The following is a 10758-nucleotide window of genomic DNA, read 5'->3' on the forward strand; positions in this document are numbered from 1 at the left end:
ATACATACCATTCATATAAATGACTACAGTGTCATATGGGACCAAATGCCCTAAATAAATAATTAACGGATTCATATCGGGGCCCGTTGCCCAAGTACATGACTAATAAATCACACTAGGGCTCAACGCCCTAGGATCTGGGACTAATAAGTCACCCCGGGGCCCATTGCCCTATCCTCTGTATAACTAGCCTTGGAGCTGGCCCAGCATACCCGACGCTTTAGTTTTCCATGACCGATGGGTTAGACAAGCGTATAATGCGCTCCTGAGTAGACCTAACCATATTGACCAGTGCTCAGGGTGCTATTGCCTCCCTTGACTCATAAGTCAATGTGTTTCTACCAGCGCTCTATTGTCGTCCTTGGCTGATAAGTCCATGATTTTCGACCAGCGTTCAGTGCTATTGCCGTCTTTGACTCATAAGTCCAGCATTTCTCAATTATATAATGCTAACATGCATTCATCACATAGCAGATATCCATATACAGAGCACTCAACGAGCTTAATCAATAATCACATGCATAATCACAATCATGCGCTTTTACAGGGGTCGATGCCCTAATCAAGACTATGTTTAGCATTCAGGCCAAGCCCTAATCATGTACATCGCATAATGGGTGCAGTTTTCTTACTTTAGGTCTGAGTGTAATGTAAAATAAGAATGACACTCGAGCACGATCCTGATCCCAAGACCATAGCGATTACCTAGTCACAACCAAGTATAGAATCCCATCAAAAACTAGTAAATAAAGGCTTCTGAACCAAGACCTAGCCTTTGGGACATTGAACCCTACTAAAACGAGTAGTAGGATCGATCCTGAGCCTTAAGGTTTGAGTTCCCGCACTCAAAAACTCCCTGAGGCCCAAAATCCCTTAAGCGTCGCGGCCCCCAAACATTTGAGCCGCGACGCACTTAAGTCAGAGGCCCAAGCCTCTTCCCTGTTTGCACTAGCGCCGTGGCGCCCCCTAGTAGGCACCGTGACTCAAAAGCCTCACAGCCACCTATTTCTCCTTCAACCAATTTGAGCTGCAGCGCCCTAAGAACAGGGCCGCAGCTCAACATGAAAACTCTATTTTTCCTCCGTGTTTCTCATGCCAAATCTCTCCATAAACCTATCCAAACATAGCCAAATCCTATAAACAAAGTCCCCAAACAACTTAGCAGCCCAAAACCATCAAAACCTAAGTTACAATCCAGTCAAAAACTCGTCAAAACTATAAAATCCAATCAAATCTTAAGAACTCGAAAACTTAAAGGTTGGAGTAACTCTGATTGAGTCGTTTTCCAGTTAAATCCTCCAGCTATCAAGCTTAAAATCTTCCCTAGAATTGTTATGACTCTAACCTTGTTTGAATCCGAGCCTTAAAACTCAAGTTTTCTTCAAAAATGCAACGAGTGGTAAAAATAAGAACTGGAGAGAGAGAAAAGTGTTTGAACATATATCTGTTTTTGTCAGGTTATTTCGAGCTCAAGTAACCTTAAGTAAAACCCAAGGCTTGGGGTCCCAAAAATGCCCTCGAGGGTAAAATAGTCAAAATCCGTGGAATTTCCTATTGATCTCACTAACTCCCAATATATCATCGAATATTCATTTTCATTACCCAATATCCCAGTAATATACTAAATACCAAAGATACCCCTTGACTCATCCCGAGTCAAGTATTAATCATGTTGTGAATTTCCCGCTAGCTTGATCCCTAGGATCGCCTCATGCCAAGTAACCCAAATATATCCACATAATAATGTGGTCTCACAAATGTATCACATATATGTCAAATATACCCATAACGTGCCAAATTATGAAAATTGTCATTCTGATAAAAAACGAGCCCACATGCATATTTAATGCACCTAAACATGCATATCAAGTCATATTATAATATAACTCGCATAATCACATAATAACACCCATATATATCATACAAATAAATAATTTACATAATTTGTCATCTTGGTCCCTAATCAAGGCTCTAAATCTTATTAGGTAATTTGAGATATTACAATAGGTAATCTTGAGATGAATATATTCTTGGCTACTAAAAGTTGGGATACGCTATGTCAACCAAAGGGTAGTGGTAGTTTGGGCTTTCAGAGATTTGAGAACATGAATTGTGCTCTTCTTGGAAAGTTGGCGTGGCAAGTGGCTACCAAACAAGATAACCCTAGCAAAATATTGCAAGAATGAATCCTTTTGGAGTGCCCAACAAAGATCCAATGACTCTTAAGTTTGGAAAGGGATTCTCTTGGCTAGAAGTGTTATGGAAAAAATGAGACCGAAAGCACCCATTCTCACTCACGTGGGAGACCTGCTACACCCTGAGAGGAGGGAATGGACCTTGCATCTTTTGTGCAACTTATTTGGGGAACAAATGGGAAGACAAATTGGAAACATCTAGATTATACAACATGGGAACGTGGATGAGGTAATTTGGAAAGGAAGACCAGATAGGCATTTCACTGTGAAGTCAGCGTATATGGAGGACCAAAAATCAAGATTCAATCGGCATGAAAATTTGTGGAAGCAGGTGTGGAAACCTAGAATACACCCTCGGCTCATTGTGGTTCTTTGGAGAACAATGGCTGAAGTTCTACCAACCAGAAGCAAACGCCAATTTATCAGGGAAAAGAGTTGCATTTTTTGTGATGAAAAGAAGGAAACGGTGTGCCATTTGTTCTGGGAATGCCCATTTGTAAGGGCTCTTTGGTTTGCTGAACCAAGATGCATTAGAGTTGATTGTATAATGGGAAACAATTTCAGAATGTTTATGGAAGTCATGTTAAATTTGAGTTGGAACGAGCTAAACAAATCATTTATGTGGCATGTGTATAGGATACAATATAGAAAACTTGGATTGAGTGTTTCAGAAAGGGAACCAAACCAAGTATGATTTCTGCAACGAGTAATATCAAGAAAAGATTTGATGAATTCAGCAGGTGCAGAAATGATACTAGTAACCACACAGGCTGAGGAATAAAGCCTAGGAGTAATCTCCAAGTTAAGGAGCAAAAAGATAGGACCATCTTTGTTGATGAATCCTACATGGAAGGGTTGGTTGGACTAGCAGCGGTGGCTCTACAACCGAATGTATTGGACTGGTATGGAAAAGCATAACGCGGGGTAGCTTCAAATGCTACTCATGGGGAGTTGTTTGCAGTCGAGATGGCCTTGTTGTGGGTCAGGGAAAAGGATTGGAACCGTATGGCAGTCTTCACAGACAATCTTGTGATAGCAAATGTTCTGAATGAAAGGAAAAAGATCCCAGATTGGTCTCTTTGGAGACTATCTGAAGAAGTTATTTATCATGCTACTTGTTTATTGCAGTTTTAATTATGTTAGAAGAACTAATAATAGCTTAGCTGATGGTTTGGCAAAACAAGCTAAAGTTTCTAACCAAAATTCCATTGTTGTTCATAGGGAGGGATCCCTCCTGTGGTACCCATCTTTTGTGTTTAGTCTTTTAATTTATTCTGTTCTTACAAAAAAAAAAAAAAAAAGTTAATTCAAGGACGAAGAAGAATTTGGTCTTTTAATTTATTCTGTTCTTACAAAAAAAAAAAAAAAAAGTTAAGTGGTGATTATGTGTGCTTTGAAAAGTGGAAAGTGCGTTTCAAGGACGAAGAAGAATTTGGTCTTTTAATTTAGTGGTGATTTATGTCAGTGCTTTGAAAAGTGGAAAATGCACATCAATGGAAAATCAAAAGAAAATGAAATAGACTAGCATAGAATTAAAAATAATTAAGCAATAAAATAAATGAAAAAAAGCTTTGCATCATGCACATTGACATATACGATATTTGAAGTCAATATATTTGATGTTTAATTTAAACCACCACTTGCAGTTAAGACAAGACAAGAGAAGTCAGGTCTGCAAATGGTCATTTTATTTTACTTTTTTTTAATGGTCACATGCTCATTAATATTAATTCAACAACTTGTACATGGTGATTCAACCAAGTATTCAAGTACAATTTAGAATTTACCATGATTTAAGCGAAGCTTGGAAAATATTTAAGAGATAGACTACAATAATGTGTTGAGAAATGAAATGAAAAAGGTGTCACCATTTTACACCTGCTTTGGTTGCTGTGGTCCCAGGTTAGGCTTTTTGTACAATTCATTGATGTAGTCACCAATGATTAGAAATTATTGTAATTCTAGTAGGATTTGGTATATTCTCTCTGTATACGTGTATCAATGTCATTGAGCATGTTGTAACTTTTTATTCTATATATACATATTTTTACCTCAGCTTTTATTTGAGCTGAGTATACAATTTTTACCATCTTCCTTTGTAGTATTGTTTTTCAAACTTGGTATCAGACGCCGTTCTTGGCTCTGCCTCATGTCGACTCCTGGTAGTGATGATTCTCCCTCTACCCCTGCTGCCAGTAATGTTGTTCCTCCTTCTCCAAATGTCTCAGCTCTGTTCTCTTCTCCTCTGTCTAATCCTTCCCCTCAGTTTGGCCATACCCTTACCCAGCCCTTTGCCTTCAAACTCGACCAAAATAACTTTTCCCTTTGGAAAACGATGGTCTCTGCCATTGTTCGTGGGCATCGCCTCGATGGTTTTCTCACTGGTGTGACCGTGAAATCGCCTGAGTTTCTTCCTGTTTCTAGTGATGATTCCGCTGCCTTGCCTCAACCCAATCCAGCCTTCGAACAATGGATTGTTGCTGATCAGCTTCTCCTCGGTTGGCTATATGGGTCCATGTCTGAAACGATTGCTACCGAGGTTATGGGGTCCAACTCTTCAGCTGCTCTTTGGCGTAATCTTGATGCTTTGTATGGTGCATACACTCGCTGCCAGCTCGATGAAACTCGTACCCAAATCCAGACCACTCGCAAGGGCCCCTCTTCCATGTCTGACTATCTGCGTCTTAAACGACAATGGGATGACACTTTGTCCTTTGCTGGTGACCCATACCCTCATTCTCAGCTTATTGATAATGTGTTGTCTGGTCTAGATGGCGAATATCTTCCTATTATTTTACAGGTTGAAGCTCGCCCATCTACTTCTTGGCCTGAGTTGCAGGATCTCTTACTTGGCTTTGGTAGCAAACTTGAACGGCTAGCTGCTCTTTCTGGCTCGAAGATGACTTCTCCGCAAGCTTTGGTTTCTCATACGCATTCTCTGCCATCCCACACAGCTCCTTCTTCTTCTTCGTCGTCGTCTCGCTTCTCACGGGGCTCTTTCCCAAACTGAGGCGGGGGTGGCACTCGTCCTCGTGGCCGAGGGGATCGATTTGGCTCTCAGTCTAGCTCTTCACGTCCTACCTGTCAGGTTTGTGGTCGATTTGGTCACTCTGCTGCCGTGTGTTATAACAGGTTCGATGAAAACTACATGGGCTCTTCTCCGAGTGGATCATCTCAGTCTCGGCTCCCTTCTACTCATTCACCATCTGCCTTTGTTGCTACCCCTAAGATGGTAGAGAATGACCACGGGTATGCTGATAGTGGAGCCAGCAACCATGTGACAGCAGACCTTGGACATTTACATCAGAAAGTTGAATATAATGGTAAGGAGTCCTTGGTTGTGGGAAATGGCATCTCTCTTACTATACTTCATTCTGGTAATGGTATCCTTCACACAAAGTCAGGTCACACTCTTTTGTTAAAGAATTTGTTACATGTTCCTCAAGTAACCAAAAATCTCATTAGTATCTCACAATCAACCTTGGATAACAATGTGTTTATTGAGTTTTTCTCTGATGGTTGTTTTGTGAAGGACAAGCAAACAGGGAAAGTGGTGTTGCAAGGGACACTTAAGGATGGCATTTACCAATTTGATTCACCAGCTCTCCGCTCCAGTCATGCTCGATCTATACCTCTGTCTCGTCCCAAGCAATTGTCTCCAACAGTAGCCTTTTTGAGTCATTCTCAGTCTAGTTCATCTTTGAATTCCAAGAAGGAGGTGTGGCATAGGCGTTTAGGCCACCCTTCAAGTCATGTTTTGAGTCAAGTTTTAAACATGTCCAATGTAAAAGTTTCTAGTAATGATAATTTCAGTTTCTGTGATGCTTGTCAATTTGGCAAATCTCATTCTTTACCTTTTAAACAATCTGTCACTCGAGCATCTAAACCTCTTGATTTGATACATACGGATATGTGGGGTCCTGCCCCTATCATGTCCAACTTCAATTTCAGATTTTATATCCACTTCGTCGATGACTATAGTCGATATACATGGATATGTCCTCTCAAAGCCAAATCTGAGGCTCTACAAGCCTTCACTCAATTCAAAATATTGGTTGAAAACCAATTCGAAAGGAAAATGAAGAAACTCCAAACAGATTGGGGAGGAGAATATCAATCCTTTGCCAAACTTGTTACTGGCAGTGGCATCTTATTTCAACATTCATGTCCTCACACTCCAGCTCAAAATGGTAGAGATGAAAGAAAACACCGTCACATTACCGAAATGGGCCTTACCTTACTTGCTCAAGCTAGTATGCCTCTAAAGTATTGGTGGGATGCTTTTGTTACTTTAGTTTATCTCATTAATAGGCTGCCTTCTTCTGTGCTTAGTGGTCAATCTCCTTTTCAGGTCCTTAATAACAAAGTTCCCGATTACAAGTTCTTAAAAACATTTGGGTCAACTTGTTTTCCCTGCCTCCGTCCCTACCAATCCCACAAATTCTCTTTTCATTCAATCAAATGTGTGAATCTCGGGTATAGTGATGCTCACAAAGGTTTCAAGTGTCTTAGCCCTCATGGTAGGATCTATATATCGCGTAATGTCATTTTTAATGAACTTGAGTTCCCATTTCAGCTAGCCTTTCTCAATACTCACCAACTAGAATAGTCTGTCCTTGTTAATGTTCCTTCCTGGTCCGAAATGAGTTCCTCCTTACCTACACAAACTGTTGGTCCTACTCCAGCCACTCAAAGTCATCTTAACTCTCCTGCTGCACCACTTTCTCCATCTGCTTCAGCTCACTGTGATCATCAGGTAAATTCTTCCAATAATCATGTTGATTCTGGTGTTGAGATGACTAACATTGTGTCTCCAGTGCACTCTGTCTCCAACTCTTCCTCAGGTTCGATGGTTGCACTCTCTGAGACACCTATTTTTGATCCTATCAAGCCCACTCATCCCATGGTTACTCGGTCCAAGGTAGGGATATTCAAGCCGAAAGTTTATCTTGGTCAATCTCAACGGTCTTCTATCACAGATGAACCAGAATCTTTGGCTGCAGCACTTTCACATGGTGGTTGGAAACAAGCCATGAACGACGAATACACGACTCTCATGTGGAATAACACTTGGACCTTGGTTCCTCACTCGCCTGAAAGGAATATTGTTGGTAACAAATGGGTGTTTAAACTCAAACGGAATTCTGATGGCTCATTTCAGCGATATAAGGCACGTCTTGTAGCTAAGGGTTTTCATCAACGACCAGGCATTGATTTTGGTGAGACCTTTAGCCCAATCATTAAGGTTACGGTTCGAATCATTCTTACTATTGCTGTTGCAAAAGGTTGGCACATCAAACAAATTGATATTAATAATGCATTCCTCAATGGTACACTTTCAGAGGAGGTCTTTATGATCCAACCACCTGGGTTCCAAGCAAAAGAATACCCTCATCATGTCTATCAATTGAATAAATCTCTGTATGGCCTCAAACAGGCACCTCGTGCCTGGTTTGATCGGTTTCGTCAAAGTCTTCTCAGCTGGAACTTTGTTAACTCCAGAGCAGATTCGTCCCTGTTTTTCTATCATCGTGACGGCCTCATTATTCTTGTTCTCATCTATGTGGGCGACATTATTGTCACGGGTAATTGTGATAAGAAATTGCAAGATTTTATCACTCGATTACACTCACTGTTTGCTCTGAAAGATCTCGGTGACCTCCATTACTTTCTTGGTATTGAAGTGTTTTGTGATGATACTGGTATTTATCTTACTCAGTCGAAGTATATTGAGGATCTACTTCATCACAGCCACATGACTCATGTCAAGCCTTGTCCCACTCCAATGGTCACGGGGAAACCTCTATCTCTTCATGATGGTGAGCCACTTGCTGAACCGAGTCTCTATCGAAGCATCATTGGAGGCCTACAGTACCTTACTCACACTCGGCCCGACATCAATTTTGCTGTGAATAAGCTAAGCCAATTCCTCAAGGTTCCCACAACTGTCCATTGGAGTGCTGTCAAAAGAGTTTTAAGGTATCTTAAAGGCACTATAATGTGTGGACTGCATATCAAATATAGCAATCATCTAAGTCTCACTGGGTACTCGGATGCCGATTGGCCATGTTGTGTCAATGATGGAAGATCTATAGCTGCTTACTGTGTGTACCTTGGGGACACTCTTGTGTCGTGGTCATCCAAGAAACAAGCTGTGGTGTCTCGGTCAAGTACTGAATCCGAATATAGAGCTCTTGCTCATGTTGCTGCAGACTCTCATGGATTCAAGGTTTCCTCAATGAACTTAGACTTCCCTGCTCAACTATTCATGTGACTTGGTGTGATAATCTTGGTGCAAGTGCACTTGCTTCCAACCCAGTATATCATGCTCGGACTAAACACATCGAACTAGATGTCCATTTTATTCGAGACAATATTTTACAAAAACAGTTAGAGGTTCGATTCATTCCTTCCCATGACCAAATAGCCGACTGCGTGACAAAGAGTCTAACTCCATCTCGATTTCAATTTCTCATTGATAAACTTGGCGTTGTTCATTCTCCGCTGCATTTGAGAGGAGGTGTTGAGAAATGAAATGATAAAGGTGTCACCATTTTACACCTGTTGTGGTCCCAGGCCGTTAGGCTTTTTGTACAATTCATTGGTGTAGTCACCAATGATTAGAAATCATTGTAATTCTGTTAGGATTTGGTATATTCTCTTTGTATACGTGTATCAATGCCATTGAGCATGTTGTAACCTTTTGTTTTATATATACAGATTTTTACCTCAACTTTTATTTGAGCTAAGTATACAATTTTTACCATCTTCCTCTGTAGTATTGTTTTTCAAACTTAATGTATTTTTTTTTTGTCCTCACAATGAAGTAGTCTGATAGAAATTGATTACTTGCAGGCTTCGTGATCACATTAAAATTTGAAGAAGATGATGGCAGAGACATTCTTAAACCCAGTAATAGAAAAGTTGATTGAGATCTTGGCCCAAGAAGTAAATTTATTAGAAGGAGTTCAGAGAAGCCAATAGTCTTAAAGATGAATTACAGATCATCCACCCTTTTCTCAAAATCGCAGAAGCAAAGCTGGAGAGTGGACAGCTTAGAGAAGCTACAAAAGTATGGCTCAACCAATTAAGGGAGCAGGTCGACCGCTTAGACGATGTTGTAGACGAATACATATACTATTTGGGCGTGAAACATGTTAGGAAATAGAATTATTCCATGTGAGTGTGTGTATTGTATTCAGTGGTATATACTACCACCCGACACCTCATAATTATGTTGTTAGAATATTGTCTAAGAATTACCTTTCTCTTAGGATATTCTTCTCTCACCTCACAAATAGATTGGTGAGATGTCATATCTAGAATATTTTTGTAATTGTATTTGTGACTCCATATATACGAATGTATACACCAGCCATACATTGAGCTGAATTTTTCATATTATTCTTAGTAGTATTATTTTTTAAATTGGTACCAGAGCCAATATAGACGTTAGTCATGTCGACCGGAGGAGATAACACACCCCCAGCAACGATTCTATAGCGACTAAAAAGATACCACAACCACCATCATCCACGACTACTCAAACTCAGCCTTCGCCTACTGCCATCCCTTAGTTCAAGAGTGCCTTAAACCAACCCTTTGCGCTCAAACTTGGCTGCAATAATTTTTGTCTGTCGAAGACAATGGTGTCCGCCATTGTTCAAGGACACAAGATTTATGGCTACTTGAAAGGCACACAACCCAGACCATCAGAGTTTCTCAAGACCTCCATGGAAGGCGATGATGGAGAACACTCCGACGGACTTGAGGTGAATCTCGAGTTCGAAACCTGGATGGTGAATGACCAACTGTTGCTATGTTAGCTCTATGACTGAAGGAATAGCCACAGAAGTGTTGGGATGCGATTCTTCAGCTGCTCTTTGGCGTGCTCTTGACGCTCTCTACGGAGCACACTCGAAATAAAAAATGGATGAGAACATAACAAAAATACAGACATCAAGGAAGGAGGCTATTTCCATGAAAGATTACCTGAGGAAAAAGCGACAATGGGTTGATGTACTCGCCCTTGCAGGTGACCCGTATCCTGAATCTCAATTGGTAACTAATGTTTTTACTGGTTTAGATGTGGATTACTTGCCCATCATTGTCCTTATTGAAGCTAGGTAGTCACTAGTTGGAAAGAACTTCATGATATATTATTGAGTTATGATAGCAAAATGGAACGACTCCATGTTCTGTTTGGCTCTAAAACTCTCGGTGGCCCTGCAAACCCCATTGCCAACTATGCTAACAAGCCAACCAACCCAGGAGCAGGCAGAGATTACTCTCCAAACAACAACAGGTCTGGCAGTAGAGGGGGTAATAGCAACAGAGGTGGTGGCCGATCTCGAGGTCGTGGTGGTGGCTCTAAACCGACTTTCCAAGTATTTGGCAAATACGGTCACTCAATAGCCTACTTTTGCAACCACTTTGATGAGATTTATATGGGTTTAGATCCATCTGCAGGGAAAGCTCAGGACAAACGAGGACAAAATTTCTCAGCTTTTGTTGCCACCCTTGAGATGCTAGACCATGAAGCTTGGTACGCTGGTATTGGGGC

Source organism: Humulus lupulus, chromosome 6 (assembly GCF_963169125.1).
Source record: "Humulus lupulus chromosome 6, drHumLupu1.1, whole genome shotgun sequence".
Lineage (NCBI taxonomy): Eukaryota > Viridiplantae > Streptophyta > Magnoliopsida > Rosales > Cannabaceae > Humulus > Humulus lupulus.